Source organism: Peromyscus californicus, unplaced genomic scaffold (genome assembly GCF_007827085.1).
Source record: "Peromyscus californicus insignis strain IS unplaced genomic scaffold, ASM782708v3 Scaffold_21__1_contigs__length_65335640, whole genome shotgun sequence".
NCBI classification, from domain to species: Eukaryota; Metazoa; Chordata; class Mammalia; order Rodentia; family Cricetidae; genus Peromyscus; species Peromyscus californicus.
The window spans coordinates 48,642,572-48,666,052 of NW_026294514.1; positions in this window are offsets into that span (position 1 = coordinate 48,642,572).

Below are 23,481 nucleotides of genomic sequence, written 5' to 3' on the forward strand. Positions count from 1 at the left end.
AACTTGCATTGGTAGTTTTGCACTGTTTCAAATGAGATTGATGAATGGAAAAGCAATGAAAGTTATGAATGAAATGTTCTGCCAAGAAATATTCATCATCAATTTATAAATTAAGACATATTAAGTTGTTTTATGTCATAAATAACCAATTCTGTAAGGCAAAGGAAATACTGAAAATTCTAATGTCCAATTCTACTCAATGTACAAAGAGAAATGATAGTTTTATATCAGTTTGAATGTATCGGGTTTGTAATTTTCCAGTTGTGACATGGAAATTTATTGAGGAAGGTGACATAAAGATGGTATACACTTCCTCTTCTTGAGTAGGGTAGCTTTGAAAATTTGAGGTTTTAACCACAGTACAATTTTGAATGTGAAAAGTTAATGAGATTAAATTGCTACCAATCCACAGAAGTAGCTTAATGATTATAGGAATATACTGCGGGGGTGGGGGGGGAGGTTAACTCACAATACAGGAAAACTCAGTACAGGATATAGGGATTGAGGCATGGTCCAACACTGTTCTCTGGAGAACTCTGCCCTGATCTGCACCAGCATCTAAGATCACGAGGTAGCAAAGAGAGAACAAACATGTAAGTGATCCCAGGTGTTAAGGGGTCCCAATCCAGGCTGTGCCTCTGAGGGGGCAGGTAACTAACAGTTACCTGCTGCCTCACTAGGGGTTCTGCTTCAAGGTAAGGCACAGATAACCACCCCTACATCTCTCCCTTTTGTCTAAGGAAGAAAGTTTTAACTTAACACAAACCTATATGCAATGGGAATAATTAAAAGTGAAAAATAAAGGGTAATGACAGAAACAAATGGAACTACAACTAACAAGAGCAACATCAAACAAGAAAACATTAAAATCCAGAGAAGTCTAGAGCATTGTTAAATGGCATGGTACAAAGATCATTCCAAAAGGTGTCATATACTGAAGAACCTGAATCTAATATTTAATTTGTTCTAGCTAGTATACAAGAAGATTGTATCTGTAACTGTTAGTTTTTAATCCCATCAGAGACCTGAGAAGGAACATAATATACCTGAGAAAAGGGAGATGGATGCAAGCAACTTTCGGGAGTCTTGAGAGAGTAGACAGAGACAGCTGGCAGCCTGGACAGTCACCTAAAGTTTCTCAGCATCATTGGTGCATTGAAATTGGCTAAAGACCTAGAGTTTCTGATAGACCATTTTTAGAAGCAGGAATTTTGAAAGACCATCTTACTCTGTCTTGGCAGAGTTCAGTAGTTGCTCATCCTTGTGTTCCACTCATCCAGAAAGGACAGCTTTCCTACTGTCAACATTCGAGGCAAGGGCAGTTCTTTGCCCAGTAGGTCATTTTGTGCCAAGAAGAAGACAAACTTTCAAATGGAAATGTCTTAGAAGCCCAACATTCTCTTGGGACCAAATTGGTGCTGCCAGAACCAATCATGTCTGTGTCAACAGAATTCTAAATTATTTAAATGCTATATTCTTTAGGTCTTTGAAGTGTTTGAAGATTACCTGACCATCTGACCTATGTATCTGTAAATCTGGACAACTTAACTAACACAAGTATAGAGATGACAAGCATAAGTAACTATAAATCTGTAAGTCTTACCAACTAAATAACTGAAGGACTAAAGCTTCATGTAAACAAGGTAAAAAGTTTGTAAGCAAATGTATGGTAAAAGGACAATAACCTCAAAATTGTGACAATACATAAAATATTTAAAATAGAGGCATTATGATAATAACCCTAATTATGTATCAATACACAAGTATCCTAAATAAAGGTAATATATATATACATATATACATATAATGACAAATATAACTTTATATTTGTATCAGCAAACAAAATACTTCAAATGAGAGTAGAAATACATGTACATTACAACAAATATAGTTCTGTATTTGTATCAGTATGCAAATTATCTTAAATAGATGAATAAAAATAGTTTATATTTGTATCAATATACAAGAATCCACATCCAGCCGGGCGGTGGTGGCGCACGCCTTTAATCCCAGCACTCGGGAGGCAGAGGCAGGCAGATCTCTTTGTGAGTTCGAGGCCAGCCTGGTCTACAAAGTGAGTTCCAGGAAAGGTGCAAAACTACACAGAGAAACCCTGTCTTGAAAACCAAAAAAAAAAAAAAAAAAAAATCCACATCTGTGCAAATTACCTAAGGCTGATATTTTACTCAATTAGTTTACTAGTATATACAATAATCTATCTTAATATCCTATACCTATCCATTCCCCTTTTTCTTTTCTTAAGGAGAATACTGAGTCAAATATTTTGTTTCACCTTCAGCCCTGTAACCATCCATTCATAACCCTGAGAAACATAAAAACTATGAGAGAAAGGGCATCATTTTCTTAGAATTGCTTCCTGATTTTTAGGGAGTGACAGTATCTCTGTGGGGAGCTATAAGAAAGCTCAGATGGTTAGGTCTCAATTGGACTAACTGTAGATTCTGCAGCCAGTCTCAGAGTAATGGGCATGGTTGTTTGAGATTCTGGCTAGAAGTGTAGTATGATGGACCTTCTCATCTTGGAACTGTCCTGGAAAGTTTTCCATCCAAGGTTGATCATTGAGTAATGTTCATCAATACCATGGCATCATTCTGGACTGGGTAGAGTCCTTATTTTGGGGTCTTATCTTCCTTCTTGAGACTTCAGAGATTGCTATTGGAAAGAATTATATTTTACTGTGGAAAACTTGAACATTTTAACTATCAAGATGGAAAGTTTTGGATTTATACTGGACAGAAAAATAATTCTTCAAAAGAGAGGGAATGCATAGAAAGAAATAGAATCTAGATGACAATGGCCCCTAAATTATTGATTTTCTTCTATCTCACAGTAGTTGGTTCTTCTATATGAGACAGAATCTCCTACTTTTTCTTTTAGTAATTTGCTTGGTTTTAGAGAAAGAGAGAGCCACATTTCAACTCCAAAGCCAGCTTGATTTATAATTGAATCAGGACCATAACTATTCTAGAGTTAAAGAGATATTGATGTTAGGCAGTGAGATATTATCCTGTAGATCATATTGGTACCAATAGGTTCTTTCCTTTTGTTGTATACAGCTGGGTATCCAAGGCCTTTTGATTTCTGGAAGACGGATATTTGTATTATCCTGTAAAGACAGAACATAGAACCCTGCCTCAACCCTTGTTGTTAAATCTTTCTCACAACTTGTAGAGATGTCATATCAGTAGATGAGGATAATATCTCACTCTCACCGATGGACAGGTCTGCCAGACAGAAACTTAACAGTGAATTAGGGAACTAACAGATGTTATGACACAAATGGACATAACAGACATCTATCAAACATTTTACCCAAACACAAAAGAATATACCTTCTTCTCAGCACCTCATGGAACCTTCTCTAAAACTGACCACATAGTCAGTCACAGAGCAAGTCTCAACATATAGAAAACAAAATGAAAAAATAACTCTATCTTATCAGGTTAAACTTAGAATTCAACAAAAACACAAACTAAAGAAACCCTACAAACTCATTGAAACTGAACAACTCTCAAGTGAATTTCCATAGAATCAAGGAATAAATAAAGAAAGAAATTGAAGACTTTCTAGATTTCAAAAAAAATGAATGCACAACATATCCAAAATTATGGGACACTATGAAAGCAGTGATAAGAGGAAAGTTCATAGCTGTAATTGCCTACATAAAGAATTTGAAAAATCTCACAATAAAAACTTAATTGCACACCTGAAAGCACTAGATCAAAAAGAAGCAAACTAACCCAGGAAGTGTAGACTGCAGGAAATAATCAAATTTGGGGATAAAAGTGAAAAAGAAAGAAAGAAAGAAAGAAAGAAAGAAAGAAAGAGAACAATACAATGAATCAATTAAACAAAGTATTGGTTCTTTGAGAGAATCAAGAAGATAGACAAACTCTTATCCAAATTAACCAAAAGGCAAAGAAAGAATATCCAAATTAACAAAATCAGAAATAAAAAGGGAGACATAACAACAGACACTGAGGAAATTCAGAGAATCATTAGATCATACTTCAAAAACCTGCACTCCACAAAATTGGAAAATTTAAAAGAAATGAACAATTTTCTTGATAGGTACCAAATACCAAAATTAAATCAATATCAGAGAAAAAATTTAAATAGACCTATAACCCCTAAGGAAATAGAAGCAGTCATTAATAGTCTCTCAACCCCCGCCCCCCACCAAAAGCCCAAAGCCAGATGGTTTCAGTGCAGAATTCTACCAGAATTTCTAAGAAGATCTAATACTAATACTCCTCAAATTGTTCCACACAGTAGAAACAGAAAGAACATTACCTAATTATTTTTATGAGTCTACAGTTTCCATGATATACAAATCACACAAAGAGGCAACAAAGAAAGAGAATTACAGACCAATCTCCCTCATGAACTTTGATACAAAAATACTCAATAAAATACTGGCAAGCCAAACCCAAGAACACATAAACAAAAAAAAAAACATCATCCACTATGATCAAGAAAGCTTCATTGCAAAGATGCAGGGATGGTTCAACATATGAGAATCTGTCAATGTAATACACCATATAAACAAACTGAAAGGAAGAAAAAAAAAACACATGATCATCTCATTAGATGCTGACAAAATTCAACACCCCTTCATGATAAGGCTTTTAGAGAAATCAGGGATACAGGGAACTTACTGAAACATAATAAAATCAATATACAGCAAGCCAACAGCCAAGATCAAATTAAATAGCTACTCCACATAATTCCACTAAAATCAGGAACAGGACAAGTCTGTCCACTCTCTTCATACCTATCCAATATAGTGCTCAAAGTTCTAGATAGAGCAATAAGACAACAAAAGTAGATAAAGGGAATACAAATTGGAAAGGAAGAAATCAAACTTTTGATATTGTAGACCATATGTAGACGAAAAGGAAAATGCAAACTCCCTGTATCATGCCAGAAGAAAGAGCCATCTTCTGATATGGGACAGGAGAAAGCAAAAAAAAAAAAATAAGGGACTTTTCTATTACTACTAATCTCAATTCTTTGATTCTATTCTGATTTCTTAAACTTTTCTTAAAGTATAAATTTTATATCAAAATTTTCAAGACTAATATATATATATATATATATATATATATATATATATATATATATATATCAAACTTTGATAAGATCTTAATGGTCATATAGAGTACTAACTAATTCTAGAAAAAAGGCTTCAATTAGCTGCCAGCTGCCACAAGGAGAAGCATGAGGTAAGATACCGGTAAGCCACAAGCCACGTGGCAAGGTATAGATTTATAGAAATGGGTTAATTTAAGCTATAAGAACAGATAGCAAGCAGCCTGCCATATAAGTTTCTGTGTGTTTACTTGGGGGATACAAGTGGGAGAGATTTGTCCTGACATTGCACCAGGCAGGACCAGGAAAATTTCAGCTACAACCATATGATAGTATAATATGTGACCACAAAAATTCTTCCAGGGAACTCCTACAGTTGGTAAACACCTCAAGTAATATGGCAGGATACAAGATTAACTAAAAAAAAAATCAGTAGCCCTCCTATATACAAATGATAAAAGGGCTGATGAAGAAATTAGAAAAACAACACCCTTTACAGTACCCACAAATAATATAAAATATCTTGGGGTAACTCTAACCAAACAAGTGAAAAATCTATATGACAAGAACTTTAAGTCTTTGAGGAAAGAAATTGAAGAACATATTAGAAAATTGAAAGATTTCCCATCTTCATGGATAAGTAGGGTTAACATAGTAAAAATGGGAATCTTACCAATAGCAATCTGTGGATTCAATGAAATCCCCATCAAAATCCCAATACAATTATTTAGAGACCTGGAAAGAACAATACTCACCTTTATACGGAAAAACAAAAACCCAGGAGAACTAAAGCAATACTGTAAAATAAAGGAACTTCCTGAGGTATCATCATCCCTGACTTCAAGCTCTACTATAGCGCTATAGTAATAAAAACATATGGTATTGGCATAAAAGCAGACAAATGGATCAATAGAATCAAATTGAAGACACTGACATAAATCCACACACCTATGAACACCTGATTTTTGACAAAGAAGCCAAAATTATACAATCGAAAAAAGAAAGCATCTTCAACCAATGGTTCTGGCAAAACCACATTAGCATGTAGAAGAATGCAAATAGATTTATGTCTATCACCCTGCACAAAAGTCAAGTCCAAGTGGATCACAGACTTCAAAATAAATCTAGTTCCACTGTACCTAACAGAAGAGAAAGCAGGAAGTAGCCTCGAACACATTGGCACAGGAAACTATTTCCTAATGTAACACCAGTAGCACAAACACTGAGGTTGACAGTTAATAAATGGGACCTCCTGAAACTGAAAAGCTTCTGCAGGGCAAAGAATACTATCAATAAGATAAAACAACAGCCTACAGAATGGAATAAGATCTTCACCAACCTCACATCTGACAGAGGGCTAATCTCCAAACTATATAAAGAACTCAAGAAACTAGACATCAAAATATCAAATAATCCAATTTAAAAATGGGCTACAGAGCTAAACAGAGAATTCTCAACAGAAGAATCTCAAATGGCTGAAATACACTTAAAGAATTTTTCAACATCCTTAGTCATCAGGGAAATGCAAATCAAAACAATTCTGAGATATCATCTTATACCTGTCAGAATGGCTAAGATCAAAAACATGGATGACAGTTTGTGTTAGAGAGGATGTAGAGTAGGGGAAGAGTCCTCCAGTGCTGGTGGGAGTGCAAATTTGTACAGCCACTTTGGAAATAAATATGGTGAATGCTCAGAAAATTAGAAGGAGTCCATCTACATCAAGATGTAGCTATATCAATCTTGGGCATCTCTCCAAAGGATGTTCAATCATACCACAAGTACACTTGCTCAAATACGTTCATAGCAGCATTATTCATAATAGCCAGAACCTGGAAACAACCTAGATGCCCCTCAACTGAAAAATGGGTAAGGAAAATGTGATGCGTTTATACAATGGATTATTACTCAGCTGTAAACAAAACAAAACAAAACAAAAAAAAAAAACAACCAATCAAACAACAACAACAAAATGACTTCATGAAACTTGAAGGCAAATGGATGAACTAGAAAAAAATCATTCTGAGTGATGTAACCCAGACCCAGAAAGACAAGCATGGTATGTACTCACTCATAAATAGAAATTAGGAGTAAAGTACAGGATAACCAAACTACAATCCGCAGTCCTAGAGAGGCTAGATATCAAAAAGGGCCCAAAGAGGGAAGCACGGATTTCCCTGGGAAGGGGAAATAGAAGAGAGCTCCTGGGTAAACTGGGGGTGTGGAGGGATGGAGGGATGGGAACTTGAGGGATCAGGCTGTGCAGACTGCTGGACAGTTTGAGGGCAGGTCAGACAGGGAGATTAATGTAGAAGTCTTGATAGGCAGGATCATTTCGGGATTAGAAACCTGGTGCCTGGGAAACTCCCAGGAATTCACAAGGATAACCACAGCTAAGACTCCTCAGCAATAGTGGAGACGCTGCCTGAGCTGGCCATCTACTGTAACCAGATTGGTGACTACACTAATTGTCACCAGAGAGCTTTTATCCAGTAATTGATGGAAACAGACGCAGAGATCTACAGCCAAGCACTGGACTGAACTCTGTGAGTCTTGCTGAAGAAAGGGAGAAAGTCTTGTATGAGCCAGGGGGTCAAGGTCAAGATAAGAGGAACCTACAGAGATAGTTGAAATGGGCTCATGGGAGCACATGGAATCTGGACCAACAGTTAGGGAGCCTGCATGGGACTGATCTAGGCCCTCTGTCTGTGTGTGTGTGGCAGTTTTGTAGTTTGGTCTGTTTGTAAGGCTCCTAATATTGAGATTAGGACCTGTCTCCTGGGTCTTAACAGGCTTTTGGGAACCCATTCCACATGCTAGATTACCTAGCACAGCATTCATGCAGGAAAGAGCTTGATCCTGCCTCAACTTGATGTGCCCTGCTTTGTTCAAGCCCATGAGAGGCCTGTCCCTCTCTGAATGGAGAAGGATGAGGAGGTTGGATGGGGAGGGGGATAGATGATGAGAGAACAGGAGGAGAGGAGGGAGGAAAAACTGTGGTCAGTATGTAAAATAAATGAGAAAATGTTAATGATGTAAAATAAAAATTAAATAAAAGAAAAAATATAGTAAGCACACCAAAGGGGACTCAAATGAGCAGCACAAAAAGGTCTCCTGGATGTGAAGCCATGTCAATAGCAATAACAAGACAAAGTAGGATGTCAAAATTTAAAAAAGATTCAGTGGTTGGAGGACACTATAATAACCTATTTTACTTACCATAACATGTAGTAGGAAAATATCAAAAGGCATGAAAATACAAAGGCATTTAAATGAAGATAAGAAAATAAAACTTAGAAGAAAAACTAAATATATATGATTTCCAAGAGAAAAAGAATCATATGTAAAAAAGCACGGAAATGATAAAATGTGTTTTTCTTAAAATTCTTGAATCTGCATATTAAAAGGGTTTATTATTAGTGAGGTTATATAAATTCAGTTATATTCTAGTAAACTTCCCATAGATGAAGACTTTTAGATAGAAAAAACAACTCATCTTCTGTAAGAGTTATTAGAACTGTGCACATATTTTTCAAGTCTTCAAGGCAGGTAGAAGAACTTAACAGTCCTGCCTTTAAGGATAGTGGTGTGACTTTCTTTAACCAAAGAAATATGAACGCAAATTATAAGAGTGAAGCCTAGGTAGAAGGTTTTAAAACCAGAGAACAACCTGGCACTCACCCTTCCCTGACCTGTAGTTGTTCTGGTATCATTGGCTGGGGTAGAGCTTCCATTGGCCTGAGTCCTGTCAAGCAGAGCCTCAGGGAACCAGCAGACAATGCCTGGTAGACACTACTGTGCAGTAGTGTGAGGTATCAGCTTGGAGCGTTGTTTGTTCCCAATATCATGGTCCAGCAATTCTGCTGCTGGTTCCAGCAGTGTGGTTTAGACACTTGGGTAGCAGAACAATAGAAATCAGAAAATAGTGAAAGAATATCTCCAAATGATAAAGAAAATATTCTTCACCCAGTCTTTATGGAGTGAAAAGCCAAACACAGGAGCAAACCCATGGATAAGACAGTCATATAATAGCATTCTGGATATGATTACTATACAATAGTATTCTCATAAATGTCAGATTTTGCATCTATAGAATTTATTCAGCATGAGCATGAAACAAATGTGGTACTGTTTTTATAACATGGAGTGAGATTATTATATTATGCAGTACTTTAAATGATTAGAAATGAGTTTTCAAAGAAAAATCTCTAGTTTATAAATGTGGTAGCTGATGAACTCATACTATCAACAGCAAATAAAAAGATATCACTCATGCATCTGTGTCTTGAAAGATTTTTCTTGAATATATTTTTTGACAATGTATGTGTTTATTAATATACTATATGATACTTCAAAATCATTTTCTAATGACTTAAAAGTATAGTACTTAAAAATACTCCTTTAAAATATAGCATATCCATCAAAACCTTTATAAGACAGTTAATGTATACAATATACAAATATTTAACTTATATTTTAAAGTTTGAGACAATGTGAAAAATGCTTCTATTTTCTCAAATATTTAGTTTCTCCCTGAAAGTGAATTCTTGGTAAGAGGGTGCATGAAAATAATTTGTTACAAAGCTATTTAAAATATTCTCCAACTGCACCCTCGAGATTAGTTTCTAAGACATTTTGTTATTCCTTTTGAAGAGGAGCCCTAAATTTGAGTTACATCTTCCCTTCTCCCTGCTGCTCCTCCTTTCTCCTGTCTTCGCCTATCTTTTCTATTCCTATAGAAATATGGATCTACTATAACATGATCCTAGATTATCATACATGATTTAGCAAGTACCCTGCCACTAAGGCATGTTCCCAGCTTTCCTTGCTCAATTTACTTTTTGCATTTGATATACCATCTCCCTGAACTGATTTTAAAATCATTCTATAGCCCAAGCAAGGCTTTAACTCAAAATTCTCTTGCCACAGTCTCTTGAGTAGCTTGGATCATAGACACATGTCATCAAACACATCTAAGAATTATGTTTGGAATAGCCTTTGATAAACTTAGAAATTACCTCTTGTATTAAATATCAAGATCTTATGGTTTAAAACATTTTGCTTAGAATATTTAAATTATTTGATACTTTCTTTTTATTTATCTTTATTTTATGGAGAAATACCTTTAAAACATGCCTTATCTCAATGAAGGCATTTACTTTAAAGAAGGAATTCAATATTTGATTTCTTGACTATCTGTACATGCCATTTCCCTTTCTCATTTAGAAATTGATGGTAAAATAAAACCCAATGTATGCCACAGAATTTCAAAGCTTATGAAGAGCATGAGTTCTATGAAGGGGATTATCATACATTTTAAAACTCAAAGTAAAGGAGTCCTGAAAACTTCTTCAAAGACTGAAGTCTAGGACAGCAAACTTTGACATTGCAAACACAGAAATTAAAACCAGGGCTGGATACATTCCAAAGCAATGCCCTCAGATGTGATGAAGCAATATTAAATGAAAAAAATGATTAGTCCTTCTCCAGTGGTTTTCTTAGTTTTTGACACTCAGCAGAACTCTATAATTTCACATGAGGAAAAAATTTCACAATAGAAAATATATTTTAAAATACAGCAGTTTGTTAATATTCAAGCAGCTGTCAGAATCAGTGAGAATCCATAATGGAGAGCATCTGCAATTACTATGAATTCCACCTCTATTTCTGACTTGAACTATCAGAACATTTAACAGAACAGATAAGTGACCATAACAAAGGGTTGTAAAAGATTGTAAAATTTTTGAATAGCAATGTCTATCTGAGTAGCAAGAGGAAATGGTATGGAGATCTTTATTCCAATCCTTACCCCATCTATGAGCTCATGCTATCAAGTAAAGGTTGCTAAATAAAAATCACCTCAATTTCCTAGGCATAATCTCAATATAAGTTGTCACATTTTATGTTTATTTTTCCTGTTCGTGAACCAAATGTGAAAGTGTATATGTAAGTGACTTGTTTGGCAAGTTTGGGTGGATAATTTTTTTTAAAGAACATGTAGTTTCAAAGGACCTACAAGAGCAACCGTCCTTTATTAGAACATCTATACTTTAGTAGTATGGTCAAGCATACATAAGGACTCACAGAAACTGGAAGAATTTCTAGGGATTGTCTTTAGATAACTAGAATATCTTCTAATTGGTTCTGGGATTCAACCATCAAGGTAATATGTATGTTAAGAACATGTTTGATTGCTTAGCTATACCATTATCCCTAAATAATAGGTCATTTAATCTTCAGAGCAACTTTATAAGCCTTGAATTTCTTGTATCTGTGACAAATGAGAGACCTGAAATAGAGAGTTTAAATTCCTCAAAGAACTACTGCCCATAAATGAATGAATATCAGAACAGAGTTCTTACTCTTAAATATTTCACATAGTTACTCTACACTAGACAATAAATTTGATTTATTGATATTTGTTTTTGTCTCTTGAAGCAAACTAAGCTGGTTTGTGTGATGGAGATAAATAAATAAAAATATATAAATCGGCAAATTTTCATTATATTAGGATGAGACTACAAAAGAATATAATGTCTTCCAAAAACAAAAAGAGAAATAGCAGAGCTAATAGTTTAGTGATAGCACCAGTTTCCCACTACAATGTATGCCTGGAAAGTCAAAGTAGGTGTGGATTCTGGTGATGAAGACTCTCAGCTGCCAATGAACATAAAAATCCACATTCTCAGGGATTTAGTTGAAGAAAAGAATACATAGAAAGCAGAGTTTTATAAGGTTTTGCTCAGTAAAGTCTAGGTATTTCTCTTAAACACTTAAATTTTAGAATCTACATTTTGGAGTTTGTTTTGTGTGTAATTTGAGGTGTAAAGAATAGACTTAAAATTAGTATCAAAGTCAGATTTAAACTAAAAGTTCAAGTGAGATGGAATTAAGCAGTCACATGGTTACATATGCCTTTCTTTTTCAGACTTGTGATTATTATAAATATATTTATACATGCCTCAAAACCAACAATATGTTAGGATTAATTCATAGAGTGCTTTGTCTATGGAATCTGTGAAAATAAATGAGGTCAAGTAAATATTTATAACTTTTAGCAAAATCAAATTAAAGCAAACCAAGCAAATGAAAATCCCCTGATTCCTTAGTGGCAGGATTACAGATTCATGCCACTAAGACCTTTGTTATTATTTCTTAAATGTACTGTTTGCTCACTATTTCTGACTCTTTTGATTTGTTTCTAGATCATGCTTCTCCAGGCCTTTGTCTGTGCTGCTTTATCAGATTGCATTGTGTTTTCTGTGTGAGGTTAAACTATATGTTTACACATACACACACACACACACACACACACACACACACACACACACACACACGCACACACACTCATTCATGCAACTTAACTAACATAGCACTGTATCCATGTAAGAATAAGAAGACCCTCTATGGGCTCTATTACCTTTTCTCATGAGAATTTACATTCCATTCACGTTTATTTGCATTTAAATGGAATACTTTCTTTGGTATTTTCTATTATATTTATCAGAATTAGAAGAAACCTCTCATGTGTTCCCCCACTGGAATACACTATGTGATAGTTTTGAAAAATAGCTTTGCAAGCTGTAATATTAGCTATTGGCTATGGAATTTCCCTTCAGTGCTTTGAGTTCACCATTCTGGTACCCATAGATTCTGGTGAGAAGTCTGCTCCTAATATAATTTGATTCCATTATTCATAACAAGCAATTGTATTCATGTCACTTTCAAGATTTTCTCTTCATATTTGACACTTGGCATTCTTATTATTCTGTAGTCAGGTACACATTTTTTGACACCCTCTTTATCCTATGCTATGTTGTTTGCATATGTAGGCTAATGCTTTTAAAATTTTAAACCATATTAATTTAACATTTAAACCATAATTTCATTGAATTTTCTTTTAATACCATTCTCCTTCCCTAGCAGAGTGAGATCCACATTAGTCTCCACTGTATTTTGCCTTTGTTCACCATATTATGTAATTTCTACAGATCTAACATGGAGTTTGCCAGTCACTTCGAACAGTTCAAGTCTTTTGTTGATCTCTTTGAGTGATCTTTAACTTAGATTTTTAAGACTCACAATGACTTGTGTGATTTTAAAAATGCTTTTATCCATTTAGTGATAATTTATTTCATTAGAAATGGAAGGGTCATTTTATTTCTTTCTTTGAAAACCATACTATTCATGCAGTTTTCGGAGTTCCAATTTTGATATCGGAACTCTCACATTGGGCACCCCATTGCTGGATAAATGCCATTTAGTTTTCAACAATGCCCTGGTGTAAAATTTGACTACATGTAGGATCTCACAAAATTTAGACAAAGCTATTTTTCAATGTCAACTTTTAAGATTTATTTCAGCTCCTGGAAAGACCTTTGGTTTCTTTATGTATTATCTTTGACTACCAGACATTTATGGTTTAGAGTCTTATTCTTACATAAGACACCCTATTTGTTTTAAGTGTTTTTTTTTAAGAATGAATTTCTCCAAGCTTTATTTCAAAAAAATATGAGTTAATATTGTTTTAGGGGGAATCTAACTTTTGGGTGAACTTTGCTCTTTGGAAAACAGGGGCCTATTTAACTATGTTCTGAGTTTTGCTTCATTTGACCATTGCAACTAGAAGCCCCTGTTCTATAAGTGAGATTGAAGTTGGTATTTATGAACTTACATGCAGAGTGAAGAATGTTTGTGTCATATGCAGAACTAGTAGAAAGGGGTTACCTCTAACTTTTTGAGTAGAGGCAAGGAGAACTTAGTCTCTTTAATTTTGACTGGGTGTAGCTGAGAACTTCAATACCATAACCATGGCAGTGTGGTCTGCAGCACACTTTGTGATAAGAGGAGGCAGTGTGCCTGTGCCTGCTTTACGACACCTAGCCATTCTCAGCCTTCATCGAGCTTAACTGAGTGGCAGTAGAAGGTTGCTTTTAACGCCAAAGATTCTTGCTGTTCTTAAAAAATAGTACCCAATTTTCGTGCTGGTTCATCACTTCCTATCTGCCTTGAGGACAGTTTCCAGAGACTTTCATTATCTTGTTTGGTCTTGCCTTCATAGTGCTATTACAGAAGTAGAACACCAAGCATTTAATTTCTAAACATACTTTTATTTATCTATTTCACTAATATTAATAACAATGTCCTTCTTCAGTAATGTGAGATAAATGAAGTATAACTATAAAAGTTCAGAACCATTTTAAAATGCTAATTGTATTACTCTTCATCAAAGGATAAAATGAAATGAAAGCCATTATAACACTTTAATCTACTTTATTATTGCCAGAAATTGGGTCACATATTTACAAATCTCATTTATAGGTTTTAAAATGTATCTCAGACCATGTTTTATTTGGTGTTGTTATAATTTTAACACTATAATGCCATGTACTTTGGCTCTCCAGAAACAAAATGAGTAAATTTTTGCTTTTGCTTGTTTTTAAAACACAGTGCATTTTCCTCCTCCTCCTTCTCTTCTTCTTCCTGCTCTTCCTCCTCCTCCTCCTCGTCCTCCTCCTCCTCGTCCTCCTCCTCCTCCTCCTCCTCTCGTCTCTCTCATCTCTCTCTCTCTCTCTCTCTCTCTCTCTCTCTCTCTCTCTCTCTCTCTCTCTCTCTCATCTTAGCTCATGCTTTATTGGTAAAAATAAATTCAAACAGGTGCAATATCAAACTCTCACAACATTCCCTTTTCCAAATTTCTTCCACACTCCAAGAGATGCATGGAATAAGGAGATTCCTTTTGTAGTTCTTCAAACATTGAATGAAGCTTTTATACCAATGACACAATGGAAGGTACACAAAAGAGCAAGCAAACAACACCACCACTGCTTGAAGGACTGGAAATGAACTACTCTTAAGTAGATTACTTTAATATCCTTAATATTTTTCATTAAAGTCATGGGTTTATTTAAGGTTACTATCCAGACTAGCACTGCTGTTTAAGACTAATAACACACTGAGGAAATATTATTCTGATTCTTGGGATGGGGTATCCATTATGGGGAAAGGTCCCAGAGTCCAACTCTTCTCCAGAGCTACATCTCAACCACACACTATCAGCAAAGATGGCAAAATGTTTGGAAAATTATTAGTAATCATAACTGTATTCTGACTTTAGAGGCTGGAAGTCTGAGCTGTACCAAATATATGTTTGATTTTTCTGTGTGACCTATTTTAATTGGCTTTAGAGGACTATTAGGAGGAGAGTTTTAGACGAACTCTGACCTTATATCCTTATTTGCTGGCAGATGTATCAGTAAGTGGCAAAGAACATCTCTATTTGTGATCTACCTCAATTCCTGTATTTCAGTGGGGGGCATTTCAGTTCTGAATGATAGAAGTTACCATTCTGGTCAAAATTCATCCCAAAGTCCCACAGCAAAACTTAAAATGAATTTGAAACTATTTTCCCATCATATAACATGTATATGGAATTGAATTCAGCAGAACAGTTTGTCTTGAATTATATTTAGGTCTTTCAGACATTATGAATTATACCAATTGAATATTAGCATTAAAAATGATAATCATGCTATAATCCAATGCTGAGAGGCTAAGTAATAAGGAGGGCTAATGGGGGGTGGGAAACATAAATGTCCCTGGGAAGGGAAAATATAATAAATTTAATTGATGGAAGGGGTCAGATAAGCAGTGGAGGGAGAGAGTACTGGGAGAGGTGACTGGAATTGGGGGAAATTAGAGAGTGATGTGGAAATCCAGTGCAATGGAAACTCTCTGGAATCTACAAGGGTGAACCTAAGGAAGACTCCTAGTAATGGGGAATAGGAAGCCTGAACTGGCCATCTTCTCTAGCCACGCAAGGCTTCCAGTGGTGGGACTGGGACCTCAACCCACTCATAAAATCTTCTATCTACAATTTTTCCTGAATTCAAGATGCACTGTAGTAAAGGTTGAACAGATGTTGTAGAAGTGGCCTTCCAGTGACTGGCCCAACTTGAGGCCCAAGCCAGGAGAGAGAGTCCACATCTGACACTGACTGGATGGCTAGCAACCAGAAGTTGGATAGCTCAGAGACCTAAGATAGCACCAAACATGACTGGCTTTTAAAAAAAAAAGAAAGAAGAAAGGAAAGAAAGAAAAGAAAATTTAAAAGTTAATAAAAATGATTCCTAGTGTTATTCTGTTAGACTCATAGATCAGAGTCTAGCACAGTCATCATCAGAGAGACTTCACTCAGCAACTGATGAGAGCAGATGCAGAGACCCACAGCCAAACATTAGGTACAGCTCTAGAAATCCCGCAGATGAGGGTGAAGGAAAGATTGTAGGAGTCAGAGAGGACAATATGCACACACACACACACACACACACACACACACACACACACACACACACCACACACACACTTTACTGGGGCCCATAGTGCCTCGAAGAGTCTGAACCAACTATCAGGGAGCCTGCATGTGTCTGACCTATGTCCTCTGCATGCATGTTATTGTAGTGGGCAGCCATTCCAGCTTTGATCTGGAAGTTCCAACCCCCATTGAGACTTCCGCAACTGTCATGCCTACAAGGCAAGCCCAAGGGAGGTGCCTGGAGACCCGAGATCTGGATGGGGCAGCACTCTCTCTGTTCTGGGACCCTGAACAGTGGAGGTGGACCGAGCAGCTCCAGAGAACACCGCTGGACTGCGATACAGCTTCCCCAGACCCCACAACCTACCTAACCCATAATTTGTAAGTTATGCCATTAAATAAATCTCCTTTTAACTACATGGAGTGGCCTTAATAATTTCACCGATATTTGGTACCCAACGTGGGGCAAATTCCAAAGGCCTGGGTGGCTCCCACCCTCAGCCTCCTCCTCGGCTGGCAGGTACCTAAACCCGCCTGCAAAGTTCCGTATAACCAGGGAACACCTACACGGTTCCATTCCCGAAAAAGAGAACAGTCCGGTCTCAGTTCCCTAACTTAGCCCCCAGGCCAGTGAAAAACCACGGTGAGTGAGGTATTCCCCTGCTCCCAGAGTGCCAGCTCCGGCTCCCCGACATCTGGATTCCTGTCTTTAGCTGCAGTCAGCCAAGGTCACCAGCAGGCCCTGCTTTGGAGCTGTACCAACGCCACCTTCTCGCTGAAAAGTCCTACTACACCCCCAAAACCGCGGAAAGGTAATATAGGCAAAGCAGTGTCTTATTTCAAGTAAAAGTACTTGATAATTTTATATCTTAAAATTGACTAACAAATTTTGAGTAATTCTTGTAATATGGCCGACAACATTACCTCACAAGAATTTAAAAACCTTTTCACCTGTATGATGAATGACAACTTCCTGGAAATATATGACCTTCCTAAGACATATCTGACCTGTACCATTTTGGCATTCATCGTAATAATTCACACAGTGTTCAAACACTGGTTTAATAACAAGAACAAAGATGAGTCATTATCGGGACTGATACAGGCTTTAAAAAATAACAATAAAAGCTTACAGAAAAAGATTCTCTTTCTGGAATCTGCTTTAAAAAATAGCAATAAAAACTTACAGAAAAAGATTCTCTGTAATCTGCTAACCAGGATTTATAGACTTTCAAAAATAGCAATGAAGGCTTACAGAAAAAGATTCTTTCTCTAGAATCTGCTAATCAGGATTTACAAAACAGGCTTGTACCCAAAATTGATTTTATTGGTAATAAATTTAAATATTTAATGGACAGAACACTAACTCTCCAGAGTAAAGTTGCGGCTACTCAGACATTATATATGGAAGAAAGATTATTGCTAATTGATAAGATAAGGTCCATGAAATCATGTTTCAAAGGAACATAAAAACTTCCATGATTCCATGAGAAATCTGGAATCCCTTGCAAGAGAGGAGGTTTACTCCCTAGAACAGACCCTAGGTGCTCGTTTACAAGCCCTGGAGGAAACTCTAAATAAACATGACAAGGGACCTAATAAGCAGAAGAACAAGACCATACAGGTTGTAACATCTCCAAATGACTCTCATACAATGGCTTATCTTGTTATCACCCATGAAAAGCTAGCAGATGACATACACCCCAAGCCATATATGACATATACATTACAACCAATTTCAACAAGGGACTTTAAAAATATAAAGAAAACAGTAGTTACGAATGAGATACACTCCACATACATAAAACAGATGTTAAATTCGTGGTCTACCTCACATAGAATCATTCCAGGTGACTGCTATCAGTTAATTTCAGCTGTTCTAAAATATAGCCAACAGTTACAATGAAAAAGCTGGTTAAAAAAAGAAACAAAAAATTTAAAACAACAAGGTAAAATCAAAGGTTTTGTGATCTCCTAAGATCAAATACTTGTTGAGGGATGTTTCGCTGACAGAAATGTACAAGCCACTTATGATGAGCATGCAATATCCCTATGCCGTACAGTAGCTCTAAATGCTTGGAAAAAAATTTCAGAACCTAAAAAACCAACTGAGGTATACACAAAGATATTTCAGGGACCACACGAACCCTTCACTGATTTTTTACAAAGACTGAACACAGCTAAAACAAGAGCTGTGTCAGATAAAAAAATTTAAAAAAATATTAACTAAGTCCTTGGTGTTCAACAATGCTAATACAAAATACAAAAACAATGCTGAGAAACATTAGGTGACTGTCCAGGCTGCCAGCTGTCTCGGGCTACTCTCTCAAGATTCCTGAAAGTTGCTTGCATCCATCTACCATTTCTCAGGTACCATTATATTCCTTCTCAGGTCTTTGATGAGATTGAAGACTAGCAGTTATAGTTACAACTTAGTATATACATATATATATTGTCTTAGATAGAACATATTAAGTATTAGATTCAGGTTCTTTAGGATAGGACACCTTTTGGAATGATCTTTGTAACATGCCATTTACCTATGCTCTATACTTCTCTGGATTTTAGTATGTGTTTCTTGCTTGATATTGTTTGCATTGGTTGTAGTTCCATCTTATCTAGGTCATTATCCCTCATTATTCCTGGACAATATTTGATAACAATTCCTTTGTATATAGTCTTGTATTAGGTTAGAACCTTCTTATTTAGACAAAAAGGGGGAGATGTAGTGGGTAGCCATTCCAGATTTGATCTGGAAGTTCCAAACCCTATTGAGACTTCTACAACTGTCATGCCTACAAGGCAGGGCCAAGGGAGGTGCCTGGAGACCCGAGATCTGGATGGGGCAGCGCTTTCTCTGTTCTGGGACCTGAACGGTGGAGAGGGACCGAGCAGAGCTCCAGAGAACACTGCTGGACTGCAATACACCTTCCCCAGACCCCGCGACCTACCTATCCCTTAATTTGTAAGTCATGCCATTAAATAAATCTCCTTTTAACTACATGGAGTGGCCTTAATAATTTCACCAATATGTTATGGTTGTCTAGCTTGTTCTTGTGGGACTGTTAACAATGACAGTGAGGGTTGTCCCTGACTCATTTGCCTGCTCTTGGAACCCTTTTCCTCCTACTAGGTTGCCTCATCCAGCCTTGATATGAGGGTTTATTCCTACTCTTATTGCAACTTTTTTTTTCCCTGTTCAGTTGATATCCCTGGGAGGCCTGCTGTTTCCTGAGGGGAAACAGAATAGGAGTGAATCTGGGGGAGAGAGGAGATGATAGGAAGAGAGACTGGGAGGAGACCAAGGAGGGGAAACAGTCATCAAGATGTAATATTTGAGAGAACAATAGAAATGAAAGAAAAAACACTACTATAGGTGGGACAAGGAGGAGAAGAATTCTGGGAAGTGGAAGGCTGAGTCAGAGAGACTGCCAGCCACCGCCATGACATGCAGCATGTGAAGATGCCGGTAAGCCACGAGCCACGTGGCAAGGTATAGCTTTATAGAAATGGGTTAATTTAAGATGTAAGAACAGTTAGCAAGAAGCCTGAGCCATTAGGCCAAACAGTTTAAATAATATAAGCATCTGTGTGTTTATTTTATGTGGGCTGTCGGATGACGGCTGGGGTTTGGCGGGACCCAGAGAGAAAGCTCTCCAGCTACACACTACTAGTTGTTAAAATTATCTGTTACCTGGATCATTTCAAACACCAGGAATCTCAGAAATTTCATGCTACCACCGTGGGTTGTTTTGGGCACTACTTTCGATTGAAACAACCTTCTCAAGTCAATGCTCTGCCACTGGATTGTATCGCCGCTGATTTCACTTCTACAACTATGTGATGCATGTTCATCCACATAATACATTTTTTGAAGAGGAAGACAAAAACTTCTTCTTCACCTGGAATCAACATTTTAGGCAAGATAGGCACTTTGACTAACTCATCTAAATTAAAACTTGGGCTCTCCAGTTGTAATGTAAACAGTGACAAGCACAACTGAAGCAGCAATGACCATCCTTCAGTAACTCTATGAAGTAAAGGGGCTCTCACTGCACTCTTCTATGGATGCTCATTATCAGGTCCTTCTGGAACAAATGCATAGTTACCTGAAAACTGAAGTCTGTGCATACTGATGCTATTCACAGTCAAGCTACTAATTAGATTTGTAAAAGTCCTAGCTATGCACTCGGACTGCCTTACACTTATTCATAGACTGAATGGAATGCAACTGGTTCAATCTATAGTTTTTTTTAAAATTATTTGGTATATATGTATATTGTATAATATATGTATATAATATTTATTATTATGTATGTAGTTCTTATTACACATGATTATAAGCTACCATGTAGTTGTTGGGAATTGAACTCAGGACCTCTGGAACAGCAGCCAGTACTCTTAACCTCTGAGGCATCTCTCCAGCCCCCTTCAATCTATAGTTTTAAGAAACACAAACTTAGTCTACAGAAAACTTATCAGACAAGTGCCATCCCTTGTTGTTTTGCACACTGATCACTGTTATTTCTTAAATGACCCTAAGACCCTATCCCCCAACTCTTCTGAAACCTAATACTGTCTTTATTATAACAGCTTATCCACCATGCTTAGCTTATCTTTTCTTTGGAAACATGCTTGGGAATAAAAGACAACAAGAAACAAAGTGAGCACTGCTTGCTGTATTCCTAACAGTTGGTACGTCTTGTAGTTCCCCCTTGTTTATCTTGTACTTCCTGTTTTTTTAATTGAAGTAAGGTAATATTTAATTAGACAAATAACAATAATTCAAAAACATAAAACCATACTATTGAATTAAATACCTATTGCTTTATTATTGATAAATGCACATAAAAATTATCAGTAACTACATAACAAGGAAAGACTTCAGCCAGACATTAGAATGTCCTCATTCTCGAGTTAGTTATATGCCTGCCACTGTTGCTTATACTTTCATTCAAGGCTTGTTTCAATAAACATCTAAACCATTTCATTCAGAACTGTAGAAAAGGCAATGATGCATCCAAAACTTAACAAAATATGTGAGTCAAATTCCTTAGACACACAGTGAGGCACTCAATCTCTATTATAAGACTACTTCAAAACAGAAAAATAAGTCATACAGAAAAGGGATAATATTATAACTGCCATTTCATTATAAAATACTCACCAAGAAATTGGGGTGTTTTGGGGGAAATGAATAATTTTAAAGCCTTGAGAGAAAGAAACTGATATGACTATCTTTATGGAATGGTTAGTTTTGTCAGCCACTTACTGAAAGCAATACCAGTGCAGGTGGTATAGGAGTTAATGAAGACACTTAGGCAGAATGGATACTTTTTGGTGTCACATTACAATGAGTTTTAACATTATTTTAGCTCAACATTTTTCAAGTATTTTCAGGAGTCTAGGTAGTTTTATTTTACTGACTCTACTCAGTTGTTTGGGTGTGAGACATAAAAAGACAGTAACTGTAAAGAATTAAAGAGGGTCCAGTTATGGTTATATTTTATGAAATATTTTCTTGATTATATTTTAAAATAGTTTTCTTTAAGTAACTGGCCACTGGGAGTTTGACCATGCTCCAGTAAGTATACAAGAAACACAAACTAGACTCTGAAAAAATTATTATTCTTTTCTTTATTTTTTAAGGGGTCGTGGGAAGGTGACAAGGATGTGGTTGGACCTGGGAGGACTGAAAAGTGAATGTGGTCAGAATTCATGATAAGAAATTTCCAAATAATCAATAAAATATGTGAAAAAAGGGAATCAAGGAAAAAAATAGTAAGGAAATTGTTAGATGAAAGGTGAGCATAATGAGGAACATAATTGCATGCTTGCTCTTAGTAATTTTAACAACACTTGTCTGACACATTTTTGAAAGATGAGGGAAAGCACATAGATGATAAACAGCCCAAATAAAAGTATGTTGTCTTAAAGAATCTAGCATCAGTGAATGGTGCAGGAAGGCTGGTCATCAATTTAAATGGACATTGAAAAGAATAAATAGAAGATCCAAAGACAACTAACTGCAGAATGTACAATTTTATGACTTCACTGATGATAACTTACTTAAGGAGAATGTATTTTAAATAAAAAATTAACATGGTACAGGTGATGTTTCTAGGCTGGTAACTATTTGCTATACCTAGAAGGATATTGACACACAGTTCAGACATAAAGCAACAGATGTGCCTTTAAAATAATTGTTACATGTGGAATAGTAAGTAATAATAATAGTAAGAAATAAAAGAAAATCTCAATTTGAAAAGTGAACCCTTTGAGATAGTGTTGTAGTGCAGTTGGTACAAAGCCTAGCTAGCAGGTGTGAAGTTCTGCTCCCCAGCATCTAACATGGTGACCAATTCTTTTAATCCAAGCATATGGGAATTGGAAGCAGGAAGATTCAAAATTCAAGTTTATCCTTAGAGTCACAGTGAATTCAACAACATGAGACCCCAACTAAGAGAAAGAGAAAGATGGAGAGAGAGAGAGAGAGAGAGAGAGAGAGAGAGAGAGAGAGAGAGAGAGAGAATAGAAAAGGCATATTGGGAGAACGTTTAATGGACAGGGGACGTCATGTACCTTTTTCTATTATTAGTCATGTGAGTTCATTTTTTAATTCACTGATTTAATCAATGATAATTCAATGATTTATTCAATGCAGATTATTTGTAAGATAGGTTTATTGTAGAGAATCATAGTGATACACTCGTGCGTACAAATACTTCAAAATTTTAACATGAAAACTATCACATTTAATTTGAGAGACAAATTACATGATAAGAAGTTCTTTAGGAAAGAATGGTAAGTGCATGTTTCTCTCTATGATTAAATAGTTCTAAAAGCTTTTCTAAATGAATTACCTCATAAATCTAATGCATTTACTAAGATGTTTTAGAAATGACAGTTAATTCTCCTAGACAAATTAAGGCATATGTTGCCTTTCATTTTTTGGTCAGTTATTGAATCATTGAGGATGAATCTCTTGTGTTTTTACCACATGCTTTATTTTTAGTGATTATGCATTCAAAATCCTAGATAAGTTATTATCTGAA